The sequence below is a fragment of the Mastomys coucha genome, unplaced genomic scaffold, assembly GCF_008632895.1.
Source record: "Mastomys coucha isolate ucsf_1 unplaced genomic scaffold, UCSF_Mcou_1 pScaffold8, whole genome shotgun sequence".
Lineage (NCBI taxonomy): Eukaryota > Metazoa > Chordata > Mammalia > Rodentia > Muridae > Mastomys > Mastomys coucha.
In genome coordinates this window covers 29,192,105-29,210,899 of record NW_022196914.1, presented here as the reverse complement: position 1 = coordinate 29,210,899, position 18,795 = coordinate 29,192,105, and the positions used below count along the sequence as shown (strand labels likewise).

Here is an 18,795-nt window from a genome sequence, read left to right as displayed (position 1 = left end):
AATGAACAGAGCAAAGCATGAGATACTTATTTTTAAATTAAAATTACACAATTCAGGTTTCCAAAGCAAATTCTATATTTGGTTTCCCATATTTTTTTCATGGTTTATTCATATGTCAGTCATAAAGGTACAAAATGCATTTACTTGAAGCAAAAATTAATGATTGTTTTATACCACTCTTATGTCAAGAAAGTCTTGGGGCCAAGATCTAGGAGGTGCCGCTTTGTGATGTGTGTAGTGTGTATCTCTAGCACTATGGTGTCTAATGTAGATAGGCTGGGTTTTAATGCAGGGTCAGTATTGTTTGGAACCTGATCAGGAATCCAATCCTCTCTTTGCATCTCACTTTGGCTTCTCACCAGTGTCCTGCTAGTCTTTACTTTTGTCTGAGTTCTCTGAAAAGATATCCTTGTGAGACACTGACAGGATATGCAAGAGTTCAGAATATATCTACCCTGTTCATCTTTTGCTTCTAGGCTTGCTTCTGGGACCAGTCTCCATTCAAGTGGAGAAGAGATATCTACCTCCCAAATATTATAAGAATAAGTTGGAGTTTTAATGAATGACAGTTGGCCTCCAGGACCAGCTTCTATTACAAATGGAGTACAGGTCCTCCCAACTTTAGTAAGAATATGTAACAATTTTTAATGAATAACAGTTTGCCTCCCTCTGGATCAGACAATATTTCCTCCCTAACAAAAATGAATTTTGTAAGTCAAAATTTTCCCTTAATTCTCATTAATTGTATTGGCTAAAATCTCTACGAAGTTCACAGGCTTATCACCCATCCCCCTCAGAATTCCCAGCACATTGGCCTTCTGACAACAGACACTTCCCCCATGTAGAACAGTGGTGGCCTGTGCTAGGTGACATAGGGAGGGATCCTAAGAGTCAATTACAGTGTTTCACTCCTTCCTGGAGACTTGCCCTTCCCCATGCTGATGATTTTTCTGTCTTCTTGGTGATGCCCTAGTTGAGTAGTGTTAGCATCAGGACATCCAAAGCCTGTGGCAATACATGGGCAGGTCCACAAACCTGTTGCCAGGGCAACAGCCACCATATTCCCAGAATCCATTGGGCTCACCTCCCACCTTTACCTGTGGCTGCTAAGTCACAACACATATATATACACAGGAACATTCCTCCATCTTGCTCATTCTCTCTCTCTCCTCTCTTTCTGTGCCACTACCCCCCACCCCATTAAACCTCTTACACATGGAACTGTTTGGGCCTAGTGTGGTATGTTCTGGTGCACTGCTCCAACACATCATTTGGTGTCGAACTCCAGGATTTAGCGGTTCATATCAGCCAGCATCCACTCCGTGGGGAGTGGGGCGGGCAAAGTCCACGACCAAGACCAGCAGTCCCAGAACTGGCAACCGTGACTGCTATCCGTAAGTGAGTTTGTGACCCCATCAGCTGGTGACTGCAACAATCGTAGGCTTTCACCATGGAAGCCATTGCTCGCTGAAGACACCTCGCATGGCAGGACATACCAGAGCTGCAGCCAACCACAGCGGGACATACGAACTTCAACCACTTGACCTGCACCCCGCCTGGTCTATGGGGGGAGGGGTGCGGGGGTTAGTCACTGTGTTCAGGTCTAGGCCTACCCATTCAGTTCCTGGTTTTCCATTTACCAGTCCGCTATAATTCTCGCACAGACACCTGCATATTCATTAATAGGATCAATCAAGGGAGGACCTCCAGCTTTACAGATAAGTCCTGGCCAGCCTTCTCTAGAAACCATGAGGCTTGGAGTACACTGATTAATTAAAGTGTTTAACAATTCAGTTTTAATATTTTTCCCTTTAAATGAAACTCAAGATCTGGACATTGTATGTTCCTATATGTATTCTGGTAACCCTGTCAGAAACCATTTTAAGGAAATAATTCTCTTTCCTTGTAAACACTGTACTTGAAGGGACATAACAGTTCTCAGTAGATGAAGTCTTATACAATCTCATTTACTTTTCCTACAAACAGGTCTTGCTGACTCTAAGCCACAGCTGGTGACATTTCTGGAGCAAAGACAAGGGTCCACCGGTGTGAAGAGACAAGCAGTAAAAACAGTGTTCCCAGGTTGGTAGGAAAGAGGAGGTCAGAGCAAAGTGAAGGCGCAGTGATCCAACAGAAAGCTCAGCTTTCTCATATACCTTGAAACAAGATATAGTTGTCAAGAAAGTCTTAGGTCTCTCCCTCTTGTCTTTGTTTCAGAGAAGGACATCTCAGATATTAATGATGATTTATGTGTCTTCAGCTTTTTGTTCCCAAGCAGTGAGCTGTACTTATACTTACAGTGACTTCCAGGGCTCTTCATTTTGTTGAGTCTCCATTATAAAATGAGACCTAGGGATATGCCAATCAATGCAGGTCAGACTAAAAGTCATTTATCCGCTGGGATTGAGAGCAGACTCATGCCAGAAAGATCTCTACATCAAAGGGAGGCATGATTGGTCAAACCCACAATTCCATCTCACAGAGACAGGCAGGGCCAGGTGGCTCAACATTTTCAGTTCTGTTGATTAAAACAGTTTGGGGTGGAGAACAGTTGGATAGAAGTCAGACAAACCAGAGTCATGTTGAGCAGTCCATTCCCCACTGATCTTAAGGAAGAGTCAAAGCATTGACTTATTATATAAAGTGTTATATTGGGCCATAGGTACAATAATTTAACAGAGGCTAATTTTTTAGAACAAGATTTACAATTAGTTATTTATCAGGGCCATACCAGTAGACTTAGAAAGAGAAGGATGAGAGGTCCGTTCATACATGGATCCCCATCAAACTACATAGCAAGTGTAATGTGACAAATTAACATAACCTGTGCAAATAGGGCCTTGGCAGTTTCCAGGAAAAGTTTATAGAAAACACAACACAGTCGTTAGGACTTGGATAGCATGTAGACTCACCATAGTCACTAAGTTGACAGTTATAGCATATGTCAGAATTTAGCTATGATTTTGAAGTTATGATTAAGAGACTTGAGCAGTGTGTCTCTTCTATCCTTTGTAAGGATGTACATTTCCTAGTTGTTCTTATCCTGCAAAGCTTTCTACCATGAGGTAATTAATAGCAGTCTCTACCTGAAACTGTTCACCTCTTAGCTGCTCTCAAGAGCGTGGTGTCTTTCCCAGGCTGTCCTGTTGTTGTTGTTCTACCTGTGACAGAGTCAGGGAGCCAGCCTGATCCAGGACAGAGGCTGTGGGGGAAACTCTGAATCAGTTATGCTTGAGATTGAGGTGGGTTGGGTGTATTCTCTCTCTGGAGCCGGGTTTTCAGTGAGCTAAAACAGTTTATGATGATTTGTAAAATCATTCTCTGTATTCAAAAGGCATTATTTCTCTGTAAGACTGAACCCAGTCATGTTCCTAAGCATAACTTGTTTCAGTGTCTTCAGATGTGGGCAGACAACCGGAGAAGTTCAATGTCTATTTTCCTGTTAGAAAGTCCTCAGTGTTAAGGATGCTATCTTGACTCTATGAGATACAGATATATTGGCTCCGTTGTGGTATAGTGTGTTAGCTTTACATATCTAAGTACACCTGTAGCTTTGGAAAGAGATATTTAAAGAGAAAAACCATAAAAACAAGACACCTGAGGAACTCAGAAAATTCTAGAGATGAAAGAAGGGTATCTGGGCTTGCTGGAGCAGAAGCGAAGGTCAACTTCAGCCATAACACAGTAGAGTCTCTCTCTCTCTCTCTCTCTCTCTCTCTCTTTCTCTCTCTCTCTCTCTCTCTCTCTCTCTCACACACACACACACACACACACACACACTTCTCAGAGGAAGGAGGTTTACAAACCTGGTATAAAGGACCCAACCTCACATTCATCACCAATCTCCCACATAAGCAGTGCAGCTAGAGGACTCTCCCCACAGAAAAACTGACTTCAACCCTTGTCCAAGTGAGCTTGAATACTGGACCTACAGGCTGGCTAGACTCCTGGCATGTGTGGGTTCCTGCTTCTTTCCACTGTGTAGCCCCTGGCCTGGTGGCTACTGCAGCAACCTATGTTCTGCCGTAGAGGTGGTCCCGGTACTACCTTGTTCTTATTGTGTATGGATGGGTCAGTAGGATTGTTACTTACAATCTTACAATCCCAGCAGCCAAAGGAGCCCTTTGGGCAAGTGTGGTTGGGAGTTACTTGTTTTAGACTTTTGACAAGACCCTAATGTGGAACTCAGTGCTGGGCATGAGTGAGTTGAGGACCAGACATGGACTTTCAGAGAACCACTAATGCAACCTCATCAAGAACATTGGCATCTCTCCTGGAGCCCAGACAGGAGGACAGAGGAATACCACAGTTTGCAGTAGCCTTAGTTCTGAAGTGAGCTCAGACAGTGGCCCTGAGGAACAAACATAAGGCACAGAACAATAGCTGAGACAGCCTATTTAAGTGGATTTTTCAGTCATTCATTGAGCATCCACAGAAATGACATGACACATGAATTTGCTTGAACTTGGCATCTTTAGTTTAGATGTTAGGAAGAGATGCAGGGAAGGACTCCCTGTCAGCAGGTTTTCTACTTAGTAGAATCTTTACAAGACAAAATGTATCTCCATCTACCTCCTTGGAGGACCAGAAGCACTAGGTTGGGTTTTGCTGTCAGCAAATACATTTGTCATTCCGGGATACTTTGGCCCTGATGTGATCTGGTGTATAAATCCAAACCCACAGTTGCATCATACGAGGGCAACCCAGAACCTGAAACTTCAAGTTTCAGCTCCCATGAGTCAAACAATTGAAACAGTGGATCTTCCAAACCTGCAGGTTTGGAGGCTGCATGACGACATTTTCTCAGCACTGTTGGTTAGCTTGGATGACCAGTTAGATAAAACTCTGGTGGAACAGAGTCCGTTTGGCTCCTTTGGTCCCTTGGGAGTCTTTGCAATGTTTGGACACATCTGAATGTTTGCACACTTTTCTTCAGACCTAAGTATGAAATCCTTGTGAGAAACTAACTTTACACTTACGTGCATCTCAAATTACTTACATTCATGCTAATGAAACTCATCCTAAGACTTGTTTGTGAAGGATGATAATTTTCAAAAATGTTTTTCTATCATATACTCAATAATAAGGATTTAAAATGTATGCCTTTTGTGGATATATAATTCACAGATTAAACTATGCCAGTAGGAGTATGTGTTTAATCCCTCCTCAATAAGTTTTCAGAATTTTGTGGACTCAAGATTTTTTCCTTTGCCCGTTGATCTTGTGTATTATTGTTTCTAAGTGTATGTTGCCTATCATCACTTGGTATGCTCATCCTGTATATTTCTATGGATAAGTAAAATACATTGATAGAACATTTAAGGAGAGTGTAAGATAAAAATATCTATAAGCTTTGCTCGTATGAGTTTTCCCTTCATGAGTAAACAGGGCTCTTCCATTTTTGTCCTCTGTTCATTGTCTCTCTCCACTCAGTGTTCAATGGTTATTTAATCTTGTAAATTAATTAGTCTTATTAATCCATCATTTCTTGGGGCTGAAAAGATGGCTCAGTGCTGAAGAGCACTGACTACTCTTCCAGAGGTCCTGAGTTCAATTCCCAGCAACCACATGGTGGCTCACAACCATCTGTAACGGGATCCAATGCCCTCTTCTGCTGTGTCTGAAAAAACTACAGTATAGTCATATATAATAAACAAATAGTTTGCTGGTATTGATGGCACACGCCTTTAATCCCAGCACTTTGGGAGGCAGAGGCAGGCAGATTTCTGATTTCAAGACCAGCCTGGTCTACAGAGTAAGTTCCAAGACAACCAAGGCTACACAGAGACCCTCGTCTCAAAAAAAAAAAAGTTCTTTCTTAAAAAAAAGTAGTCATATCATTGCCAGGCATGATGGCCTACTGTATTATCCCTAGAATTTGAGAGGCAGAAGCAGGTGGATCAGTGAAGTCAAGGTCAGCCTCATATACGTAGCAATTTCCAGGACAGCCAGAGCTATATATAGGAACCACGTTTCAAAAAACCAAACCAGTCAAACACACAAAAAGTAGGTAATTTAGGTCTATTCCTTGGCTCCTATATTGCCTCAGCAAATTTCTGTTAGTCATGGGTGAACCTGCTTTTCATTCTGATGCTTTGATATCTTTTAGGTATAAATATATACCTAGTCATCAATATAAAACATAAAATACTGTCCCAAATCCTTAGGCTATACTATTTAGTCTTGGTATGGACAGTCTACTTGTTATGTCATACCTTTTTTTCTTACAAAATAAAAACTCTGTTAGTATAAATAGTCAATATTTTTTCAATCTCACAACCACAATAAACTTCTTATTTTCCAGCCTTTTTATTTTAAAATTTCATGTGTGACTGCCCATATAATTGCTAAATTGAATTATTTTGGTTAGTATATTGCCTTTATAACTTAGGTCTTTAATTTTGAATAATATGCTATTATTTCTATGTTTTATTTGGTTGTGGTTTAAATAGATTGCTTCCAACTACTCTGTTTGTGAATTATGCTCAGTCCCTACAGGTATTAAAGAATACTGCAGATTTTTTTAATGATTAATTACATACGAGTTAATGTTTTCATTTTAAAAATTAAGCTAAATAATTACAAAGAATATTGGTTAACCTTTGTTCATACTACATCTTTGGATCAACAGGAATAACTTCAAATGATCCTATTACAGCAAGCCCACTAATTTAAATCACTCCTTCTTAAACAATGAAGAATTAATAAAGTTGAGAAACCTTACAAGTGTGAAGAATGTGGTAAGCCCCTTAGTTCTCGCTTAATTCTTTATATACACCAGAGACTTCATACTGGAGATAAACTCTACAAGTGTGAAGAGTGACATAAAGTCTTTAGTAGTCACTCATAACTTTTGTACACCAGAAAAAACATACTGATGAAAAAAACTTCAAGTGTGAAAAATGTGGCAGATCATTTTACTATCCTTCAATGCTGAAGCCACATCAAAGAATTCATTCTGAAGGGAAACCCTAGAAGTGTGAAGAATGTGGCAAAGCTTTTTATGAACCTTCATTCCTTAAGTGTCATCAAAGAAGTCATTGTGGGAAGAAATGCTTTAAGTGTGAAGAATGTCACAAAGCCTTTCATTATCACTCAACCCTTAGCACACACAAGAGAGTTCATACTGGAGAGAAACCTTATAAATGTGAAGAGTGTGGCAGATGTTTTAGTGCTTCTACATCCCTTAATCAACATAAAAATAGCTATTGCAAAACTAATCCCCATACCTGTCAAGACTGGCAAATCTTTTCCGAATTATTTGAAACTTAGACGACATCTAATGATCCATTCTGAATATAATCCCCACAGGTGTGAAAAATATGACAACAGGTTTTCCTGTTCTGCAAATCGTTGGAATCATCAAAAGTTCCTTGTGGAGAGAGAACAAATCAGTGTCGAGAATGTCACCAAACCCTTAAATATTCTTCAGCCTTTTTGAGACACAAGAGCATTCAGACAAGAGAGAAATCCTATCAGAGTGAAGATGTGGTATGCTGGTTTCAATATGCTTGGCCCAGGGAGTGGCACTGTTAGGAGGTGTGGCCTTGTTGGAGTAGGTGTATCATTGTGGGCATGGGCTTTAATTCCCTTGTCCTTGCTGCCTGGATGCCAGTCTTCTTGCAGCCTTCAGATGAAGATGTAGAACTCTCAGCTCTTCTTGGACCATGCCTGCCTGGATGCTGCCATGCTCCTACCTTGATGATAATGGATTAAGTCTTTTAATCTGTAAGCAAGCCCCGATTAAATGTTGTTCCTATGAGAATTGCTTTGGTTATGGTGTCTGTTCACAGCAATAAACCCCTAAGACATGTGGGCAGTGGATAAAGCCTAGTTAATCTTGATAGTCTTACTCAATACATGATAGTTCATACTGGAGTGAAGGCCTATGAATTTTTAAAATGTTTAATCTTTTTCAGGTCTTAAAACACATCTGTGCTGACCAGTCTTATGTCAGCTTGATGCACAAAGTAGAGCTGTCTGAGAGGACAGAACTTCAACTGATTAAATGCCTCCATAAGATCGGGCTTTAACTGTTTTCTTAATGAGTGAGTGATGGGAGGGCCCATCCCCCAGCCCATTGTGGGTGGGGCCATTCCTGTGCTGGCAGTACTGGATAGTATAAGAAAGCAGGTTGAGCAATCCATAGGAAGTAAGCATTCCTCCATGGCCTCCCCTATGTAAATTCTTGTTCTGACTTCCTTCAATAATGGACTACAATGAGGTTGTATAATCCAAACCCTTTCCTCCCCAGCCTTGCTTTGGTGATAGTGTTTCTTAGAAGCAATAGGAACCCTAATTGACTGACTAAGGCAGTGTTCATTCTGACCACAACCTCCATGAGTATGTGGAATATGGTAAAATGTTTGTTAACAATTCAGATTTTATCCAATTCAAAAAATTCACAGTGAAGTTTATTAAGTGAACTATTCTGGAATGTCAACCATCTTACTTAGCACAAAGGCTAAGAAAGTCACCAGAGAACAGTAGAGATTTCTTCTTGCTGTAACTTCCCCCACCAATGTGTTCAACCAGCATGCTTGAATCTTACATGCATTGATGGGTTTATTTCCTCTGTAACTAGGTATATTTCATGAAACTGTTGCCATGTTCTAGAACTTGGTCCTTTGGATGCCTAGAATCTGATCTGTGGGCTGTTATGCTCTTGAAATAGCTTATTCCCTGGGTGTGTGGGAAGCTCCATAAACTCAGATTTCTCACCACGTTGGACTTTAGTGAGATGATCTACATTGGATCTAATCTAAGCTAAATGGGCACTAGTGTTTGGTTCCCCAGGAAAAGCTAACAGAACACATTGTCAGTCGTATTTGGCTTCAAAATGAAGAATCTCCTAATTTCCTTTAAATTCTAAACTGTTTTTCATATGACTCCAATTGTCATGTCATAGAAGTTATTTAGCAGCATATTGAAATAATAACCAAGCTATAAGCACTTAGTCAGCAGACAGGATGGATTTGTTTAGTGTGTATGTGATGTCAATCATGAAACATTGTAGATGATGTTCTTACTTTACTATTGATATCCTAAACAGTGATCTCACACTTGTATTTATTAATTTATATAAACACTTATATCAATGCAATTAAAACCTCAAAGTTAGCAGTCATTAACTTATAAATGATTAAATATGTTTAATGTGCCCAAATTTTGTTTTTAGTCATGCTAAGTACAAATGAAATTTACTAACAGAAACAAGTTGGGATGGAGAGACCAATTTATATCTGTCATTTTATAGTTTTCTGTATATGCTATAAGTGCATCCTAAAACATGAACCTAAAAGAAGTTTAAAATAGTCTTAGTTTGTTTAATATAGCATAGAGGTAAAGACCAAGTATAATTATATTTTTAAAAAGCTAGTTTGGAGCTGGGCGGTGGTGGTGCACGCCTTTAATCCCAGCACCTGGGAGGCAGAGGCAGGCAAATTTCTGAGTTCGAGGCCAGCCTGGTCTACAGAGTGAGGTCCAGAACAGCCAGGGCTAAGCAAAGAAACCCTGTCTCATACCCTCCCCACTCCCCCCCAGAAAAGGTTGTATGGGAAATTGATTCTATAGGTAAAAGTATTATATTTATAGTACCCTTGCATGGCAGGACATCTCCAAGCTCAAGAAACACCAGTCCCCTTGGATGTTTAGTAGACCCTATCAGAGTAAATGCTGATGGCCATGCTATAGGATAAGCATATATGGGAAAATAAGACCCACTAGATAACAGCTCCTGTCTTTCCCAGCTTCTAGGCTATATCATAAAAATCTCTTTATGTCTGTGTATATGTATATATATGCATATATATATGTATAAATGTATATGTATATGTGTAATTATGTGTGTGTGTATGGAAGATGAATTATCCCTCATGAGATGGTTCACTTCTCCAGTGGAGGAGTCTGTACACACATCCTAAATTTCTCAAGCCTCAGAGAGGCAAATATCAATTATTGTTTCAGAAAGTAATAAAAAATTATCCAGGGGCTGGCGAAATGGCTCAGTCGATAAGAGCACTGACTGCTCTTCCGAAGATCCTGAGTTCAGATCACGGCAACCACATGGTGGCTCACAACCACCTGTACTGAGATCGCACGCCCTCTTCTGGTGTGTCTGAAGACCGCTACAGTGAATTATGCAGGAGTGAGCAGGGCAGGCAGAGTTCCTGAATTCAATTCCTACCAACCACCCACATGATGGCTCATGGCCATCTGTACAGCTACAGTGTACTCATACACATAAAAAAAATAAAATAAATATTTAAAGAAAATAAGAAAGGAAAAAAAGTTATCCTACCAACTCTACTGTCCCGCCAGTCCTGATGTGCCACAACACTGTCCCAGCAGGGCCCCGTTCATTGTGTTCTCACCCCTGAGCTACTCTCTCCCAGCTACTGAGTCCATTTCACTTCCACGTAACGTTTCACACATCCATGGTCAGCCATCTCAACACCTAGTTACCCAGTAGAAATGTGACTCTTAAAGCTTAATTATGCTATCAGATTTAGATAGCAATAAGATCACAATTTTCAAGATGCCAATACAATAATTTTAGATCGAATTGATAAAAGCTTTAACCCAATTATTCTAACCTTGTGAAAAATCTTAGCTACTTGTGGCTGCTTTAAACCACCTGAGATCAGTATAATCTTCCTGTTCGTCTGCCTCCATGTTGGTTTCTCCCTTCTCCTCTGCTACCTCTCTCTGTGTCCCCTAAACTTCTCACTCCACCTCCCTTTTCCTATCCAATCACAGGCCTGCCCTAGTGTGATTGGACAGAGAAAGTCCTGCAACAGATTATTTTGCCTTCAGTATCTCTCTTTGCTTCATATTCAGTTGCTGTGACGAGGGGAACCCCATGTCTAACTAACCCACCAGCCGAATGCTATGGGATTTATGTCATAGTTCAAATGGCTGTGACAGCAATCTGGTAGGAAGTGCTTTCAGGTAAAGGAATGTGGATATATGAAAAAGCATATTATGCATGTATTAACTTCTGCCCAAATGAATACAATTTAAAAAACTTCTATTTGGAAATACTCAAATTGTCCGGTTTTAGTGGTAAATTACAGAATGTGACTCAGGCTGTCACAAAGATCACAGAATGTCAGCATCTTCCTGGGAAGCCATCTTGAGTGAATGAGTGAGAAGACTCCTGGAAGGGCTAAACCCTGGCTAGCTCACAAATGAATGAGACAGAGACTTTAATGTTGTGGATGGCTCTGGGCTGTTTGTTCTCCTGGGAGAGGCTTTCTGGAATGAGCAAGGAGTCATGGCTTCTTGTGACCCAAACCACTTATGAATAAAAGAGACAATCACTGGTGGAGTAGGCGGGACTTCTGGGTTATACAGAGGAAACAGGAGAGAGTTAGGTCCTCTTTGGAACAGGACAGCAGAGGGCTAAGATGTAGCTGCTAGAGTTTCCCTGTATCATGGTGGATCCCCAAGGATTCATCACCAGAGGAATCAGATTTTAATAAGGCTTACAAGATTAGATTTTAGTTATTGCACCCAGAGATTGAGTTACCATTGTTTCTGAACTAAGTTTATGTTGCGTTTTCCTTCATGTGGGAGCTCATCTGGGTTCAAGAGAGAAAGTGTGGGTTTGCCAGATGTGCACCACAAAGGCCTTGGGGGATTTGAAGCACGGTGTGCTAGGTGTGGTAGTGACTCGCCAGTGGGAACCTAGCAAGCTGGGTGGAGATGTTTCCAGAGCTCCAGGACAGAGTCTCCACAAAATAAAACAGGTCTGCCATTGCCCACCAGTGCATGGCCGGCCAGCCCATGGGGCAGAGGCACAAAGCGTGGGCGCTAACCAGTTCTTTCCTTTTTCTTTTTTTCTCTTACCATTTTCCACATTATTTTAAGATTTATTTAGTACAGGTTTTGAGGCACAATAGCTTAGCAGTTAGTCTATTCTAATCTAAGCCAAACTGGCTCAGTCTGAACCAAAATTCCCAAGATACTTGCTTTTCTTCTGACTTTTTCTGCTCCAGGCTTTTTTCCATGGTCTCTCCTGGACCCTCTTCATGTGGCCTGTCCCACCACTCCCACTCACACCCTGCCTCCATGGCTGGGAGGTAGTCCATCCCTGTTCTTTCACCTGCTCACTCATTGGCAAATCAGCTAGATTAATTGACATAGCTTTATTTATAGAATAATTGGGGAGCAATGTTTACACAACATTGAGACAGTAGATTCTTAGAATATTGATTGTTTAAGACCCCCGAGGTCTTAAGTGCGAGACCCCACAGAACACAACTGGACGACAGACTGCACAGAATACAACTGGATGACAGCCTGCTGCAACTGCAAGAGGTTTATTGATCCAACGCGTGTTGGCTTGCTCAGCCTCTCAGGGAGAGTCAACTCTGAACTCAAAAAGCACATACTAAGTGGGTGGTGGTGGTGACACATGCCTTTAATCCCAGCACTTGGGAGCCAGAGGCAGGTGGATTTCTGAGTTCTAGGCCAGCCTGGTCTTCAGCGGGAGTTCCAGGACAGCCAGGCTACACAGAGAAACCCTGTCTCAAAAAACCAAACCAAACGAAACCAAAAACAAAAAGCACACACTTTTTATACCTTGCAGAGGGCAGATTTAGGCAACAGGGTAGCTGGCTCACTCTGATTGGTGTAGCACAGGACAGAGGATCTCTTCAAGCATTGGTTGGCTTGCTCAGGGGGGTTATTCTTGACTTGGTCAGCCGACTTTATCCTTATCTAACTCTGCACCTGGCCTTGTAAAGTCCCTGGAAAAGAGCTGAGTCTGGAAAACCCCTCAAGGAGGGGAAGGAACTGAGTGGTCAGGGAATTTTATGACGATAAGGTCAGGGTGAAAGTTTGTGGTTTTTCTGGAAATTCATCTCGGGGTGGGGTGGGGGGAGTTATACTGAGAACAGCTAATCTTGTTTTTACAGCTGGGCCTGGTCAGTCTGACCACCAGTTATTTTTGTTTTGGCTGGTCTTAGCCTGGTCATTCTCATTTTGACGCAATATCCTGACCACCAAAACTTTGTTTTCACACTTTTGAAACTTTGTTTCTACATTCCCAGAACTCACTCCAGGAAAACAGACAGATGTTTCTATATTATCAGAACTTGGTTTCTACAATTGCAGCCAGATATGGGATTATAGATATCAGTGTTTTAATATTACAAGGATAACTTTGCACAGGGCACAATAGCATTAAGCCTGTAGACAGGGATGGTGCCAAGAGATGAGCCACCGCCAGACTCGCCTTGAATCTTCCACTTGGCTTTGCCATGAGTACAACAGAGGAAAGATGAACAGTAGATTGCTCATCTTCCCTTTCCTCCCTTCTACATACCTGGTTATTGAAAGACTGAATTTAGAAATTTGGAAAAAGCATGTTAATGGAAATGCATTAATGTATAACCTTTACTCAAAGAAGGCATAGGAAGTCTCTGTAATGAGCCAGGAATGTGGACTGGTCAGTTTTAGGAATAGGACAGCGGCCAGCCATTAAGAAGATAGCGTTGACCAAACCACATTCCTCTAGCCAATGAGTGTGCAGAATAACTTCCTTGTGATCTGGCTCAACTAGGTAGTGGGTTCCTTTAGAATTTTCTATTGTTCTCATGCTATGTATCTTTGATCACCCATCACCCCCCTTGGGTTGTGGTTTTTCCCTTTAAATACCCCTCACTTCTTGTGTTCACGGTTGAACTCCTCTGGCCTGCCAGGCTATGAGTTCGACCCCAGATCTGGCCTGAATAAACCTCATGTGATTGCAGCAAGATCGGTCTCTCGTGAGTTGTTGGGTGGTAATGTTATCTCAAGACTTGAGTGAGGGTCTCCGGAGCTCCGGGGTCTTTCAGTTATCATATCTGCTTTGGATCCTTGTTATCCATCATTGTTAAAGTTAGAAAAGTTGTATAGCAGCCAATGAGCATAGTGGGTAAATGTTAAAAAAATAACACGTTACCTATTTTTCAGTAATTGATTTTAATAAAAAGGAGTTTACTTACATATAAGTGTCATGTAACATGTAACTATTAGCTAGAACACAGAAGTGAATAAACACAGAGAACTGAATTACACATTGAAAAGAAGGGGTCGATTTTCTCTCAGGGGACTTTCTAAGGCAAGATCAGCCAGGAGGCACAGGCCTCAAGAGTAGCAGGGGAGTGGCAGGGTGGCAGGAAAGGATCCTCTCTACTTCTGAGTGACAGCTGTGGATCAGCAACCCTCTCTGCCCCTTCCCTGCAAGTGGAGAGACTGCCTCAGGGAGTGCTTTAACCCAGGGACTCACCCATCTACACCAGATTTACCAGAGGAGAGCTGATCTTCCAGAAGTACTGACACAGGCTTACAGAGCCACAGGAGGAACAAGCTCTAGTCAGAGACAGTAAGAACATTTAACACCAGAGATCAATAGATGACAAAAGGCAAACACAAGAATCTTACCACCAGAGACCAAGACTACTTGGCTTCATCAGAATGTAATACTTCCACCACAGCAAGTCCTGGATATCCCAAAACACTGGAAAGCAAGATTTGGATCTAAAATCATATCTCACAATGGTGCTAGAGGAATTTAAGAAGGACATGAATAACTCCCTTAAAGAAATACAGGAGAACACAGGTAAAGAGGTACAAGCCCTTAAAGAGGAAACAAACAAACAAACAAAATCCCATAAAGAATTACAGGAGATCACGAGGAAACAAGTAGAAGCCCTTAAAGATGAAACAAAAAAAATCCCTTAAAGAACTACAGGAAAATACGATCAAACAGGTGAAGGAATTGAGCAAAACCACCCAGGACCTAAAAATGGAAGTAGAAACAATTAAGAAATCACAAAGAGAGACAACTCGGGATTTAGAAATCTTAGGAAAGAAGTCAGGAAACATAGATGCAAGCATCACCAACAGAATACAAGAGATTGAAGAGAGAACCTCAGGGGCAGAAGATACCATAGAAAATATTGACCCAACAGTCAAAAAAATGCAAAATGCAGAAAGATCCTAACCCAAAACATCCAGGACATTCAGGACACAATGAGAAGACCAAACCTAAGGATAATAGGTAGAGAAGAGAGTGAAGACCTCCAACTTAAAGGGCCAGTAAATATCCTCAACAAAATTATAGAAGAAAACTTCCCTAACGTAAACAAAGAGATGCCCATGAACATACAAGAAGCCTACAGAACTCCAAATAGACTGGACCAGAAAAGAAATTCCTCCCGCCACATAATAGTCAAAACAACAAATGCACAAAACAAAGAAAGAATATTAAAAGCAGTGAGGGAAAAAGGTCAAGTAACATACAAAGGCAGGCCTATCAGAATTACACCAGACTTCTCACCAGAGACTATATGAAAGCTAGAAGATCCTGGGCAGATGTCATACAGACCCTAGGAGAACCCAAATGCCAGCCCAGACTACTATACCCAGCAAAACTCTCAATCACTATAGATGGATAAACCAAAGTATTCCATGACAAAATCAAATTCACACAATATATTTCCACAAATCGAGCCCTTCAAAGGGTAATGAATGGAAAACTCCAACAGAAGGAGAGGAACTATGTACCAAGGAAACTAAAAGAAGAGAGCCACATGAACGGATTTCCAGCTCTAACAACAACAAAAAAGGAAGCAACAATTACTTTTCCTTAATATCTATTAATATCAATGGACTCAATTCCCCAATAAAAAGACATAGACTATCAGATTGGGTACGTAAACAGGACCCAACTTTTTGTTCCATACAGAAAACCCACCTCAGTGAAAAAGACAGAAACTACCTCAGAATAAAAGTCTGGAAAACAATTCTTCAAGTCAATGGTCTCAAGAAAAAGGTGCGAGTAGCCATTCTAATATCAAATAAAATCGATTTCCACCCTAAAGGGATCAAAAAATATAAGGAGGGACACTTGATATTCATCAAAGCTATGATCTACCAAGATGAATTCTCAATTCTGAACTTCTATGCTCCAAATCAAAGTGCACCTACATTCATAAAAGAAACTTTTCTAAAGCTCAAAGCACATGTTATACTGCACACAATAGTAGTGGGAGATTTCAACACCCCACTCTCTGCAATAGACAGATCATGGAAACAGAAACTAAAGCAGGACACAGTGAGACTAACAGAAGTTATGAAACAGATGGATTTAACAGATATCTATAGAACTTCTTATCCTAAAACAAAAGGATATACCTTCTTCTCAGCACCTCATGGTACCTTCTCCAAAACTGACCATATAATTGGTCACAAATCAGGCCTCAACAGATACTAGAAGATTGAAATAATTCCTTATATCCTGTCAGATCTCCCTGGACTAAGGCTGCTCCTCAATAACAACATAAACGATAGAATGCCCACATACACGTGGAAGCTTAACAACACTCTACTTAATGATAACTTGGTCAAAGAAGAAATAAAGAAATTAAAGACTTTCTAGAGTTTAATGAAAATGAAAGCCGGGCGTGGTGGTGCATGCCTTTAATCCCAGCACTTGGGAGGCAGAGGCAGGTGGATTTCTGAGTTCGAGGCCAGCCTGGTCTACAGAGTGAGCTCCAGGATAGCCAGGGCTATACATAGAAACCCTGTCTCGAAAAACAAAAGAAAACAAACAAAAAACAAAACAAAACAAACAAACTAAAAAAGAAAATGAAGCCACAAACTACCAAAACTTATGGACACAATGAAAGCAGTCCTAAGAGGAAAACTCATAGCTTTAAGTGACTACAAAAAGAAACTGGAGAGCACATACACCAGCAACTTGACAGCACAGCTCAAAGCACTAGAACAAAAAGAAGCAAATTCACCCAAGAGGAGTCAAAGGCAGGAAATAATCAAACTCAGGGCTGAAATCAACCAAATAGAAACAAAAAGAACTATACAAGGAATCAACCAAACCAGGAACTGGTTCTTTGAGAAAATCAACAAAATAGATAAACCCTTAGCCAGACTAACTAGAGGGCACAGAGACAGTATTGTAATTAACAAGATCAGAAATGAAAAGGGAGACATAACAACAGACACTGAGTAAATCCAAAAAATTTTGAGATCCTACTACAAAAGCCTATACTCAACAAATCTGGAAAACCTGGATGAAATGGACAATTTTCTAGACAGATACCAGATAGCAAAGTTAAATCAAGATCAGATCAAAGATCTAAACAGTCCCATATCTGCTCATGAAAAAGAAACAGTCATTAATAGTCTCCCAAACAAAAAAATCCCCGGACCAGATGGGTTTAGTGCAGAGTTTTATCATACCTTCAAAGAAGACCTAATACCAATACTCCTCAAATTATTCCACAAAATAAAAACTGAAGGCACTCTACCAAATTTGTTCTATGAAGCCACAATTACTCTTATACCTAAACCACACAGAGACCTACTGAAGAAAGAAAACTTCAGACAAATTTCCCTTATGAATATCGATGTAAAAATACTCAATACAATTCTTGCAAACCGAATCAAAGAACACATCAAAACATCACCCGCCATGATCAAGTAGGCTTCATCCCAGGGATGCAGGGATGGTTCAATATACAGAAATCCATCAACATAATTCACTACATAAACAAACACAAAATAAACATATGATCATCTCATTAGATGCTGAGAAAGCATTTGACAAAATCCAACATCCCTTCATGATAAAAGTCTTGGAAAGATCAGGAATTCAAGGCCCATACTTAAACATAGTAAAAGCAATATACAGCAAACCAGTAGCCAACATCAAACTAAATGGAGAGAAACTTGAAGCAGTTCCACTAAAATCAGGTACTAGACAAGGCTGCCCACTCTCTGCCTATCTATTCAATATTGTACTTGAAGTCCTAGCCAGATCAATTAGATAACAAAAAGAGATCAAAGGGATACGAATTGGAAAGGAAGAAGTCAAATTATCACTATTTGCTGATGATATGATAATATACTTAAGTGACCCCAAAAATTCCACCAGAGAGCTCCTAAACCTGATAAACAACTTCAGCAAATTAGCTGGATACAAAATTAACTCAAGCAAATCAGAGGCCTTTTTCTACACAAACTATAAACAGGTGGAGAAAGAAATTAGGGAAACAACACCCTTCACAATAGTTATAAATAATATAAAATACCTTGGCATAACTCTAACTAAGCAAGTAAAAGATCTGTTTGACAAGAACTTCAAGTCTCTGAAGAAGGAAATTGAAGAAGATCTCAGAAGATGAAAAGATCTCCCATGTTCATGGATTGGCAGGATTAATAGAGTAAAAATGGCCATCTTACCAAAGGCAATCTACAGATTCAGTACAATCCCCATCAAAATCCCAACTCAATTCTTCACATACTTAGAAAGAGCAATTTGCAAATTCATCTGGAACAACAAAAGACCCAGGACAGCCAAAACTATTCTCAACAATAAAGCAACCTCTGGTTACAATCCCGCACCTTATGTCATAATACAAAGCAATTGTGATAAAAACTGCATGGTATTGGTACAGTGACAGGCAAGTAGATCAATGGAACAGAATTGAAGACCCAGAAATGAACCCACACACCTATGGTCACTTGATCTGTGACAAAAGAGCTAAAACCATCCAGTGGAAAAAAGACAGCATTTTCAACAGATGGTGCAGGCTCAACTATTAGTTATCACATAGAAAAATGCAAATCGATCCATTCCTATCTCCTTGTACAAATGTCAAGTCCAAGCGGATCAGGGACCTCCACATCAAACCAGATACATTGCAATTAACAGAAAAGAAAGTGGGGAAGAACCTCAAGCAAATAGGCACAGGGGAAAATTTCCTGAAGAGAACACCAATAGCT

At 40.5% G+C, this 18,795-nt stretch overlaps 2 protein-coding genes and 1 pseudogene across 5 annotated transcripts in view; all 3 read left to right on the top strand.

The window, feature by feature from the left end:
* LOC116083873 overlaps positions 1–8,033 on the top strand; it is a 29,690-nt pseudogene extending 21,657 nt beyond the window's left edge.
* The window catches only part of LOC116083957 (zinc finger protein 58-like), a 153,646-nt gene that overhangs the window by 46,192 nt on the left and 88,659 nt on the right, over positions 1–18,795 (top strand). The gene's annotated exons all lie outside the window — the stretch shown is intronic.
* Positions 1–18,795, top strand: part of LOC116083958 (zinc finger protein 58-like) — a 149,805-nt gene that overhangs the window by 112,782 nt on the left and 18,228 nt on the right. Inside the window, exon 1 of one of the 4 annotated variants that reach the window (XM_031360801.1) lies at positions 1,988–2,082. The exons of the other annotated variants lie outside the window; for them this stretch is intronic. The gene's annotated coding sequence lies outside the window, so the exon portion shown is untranslated. Of the gene's footprint in view, positions 1–1,987; positions 2,083–18,795 lie in introns of those variants that run through there. 4 annotated transcript variants of the gene reach the window in all.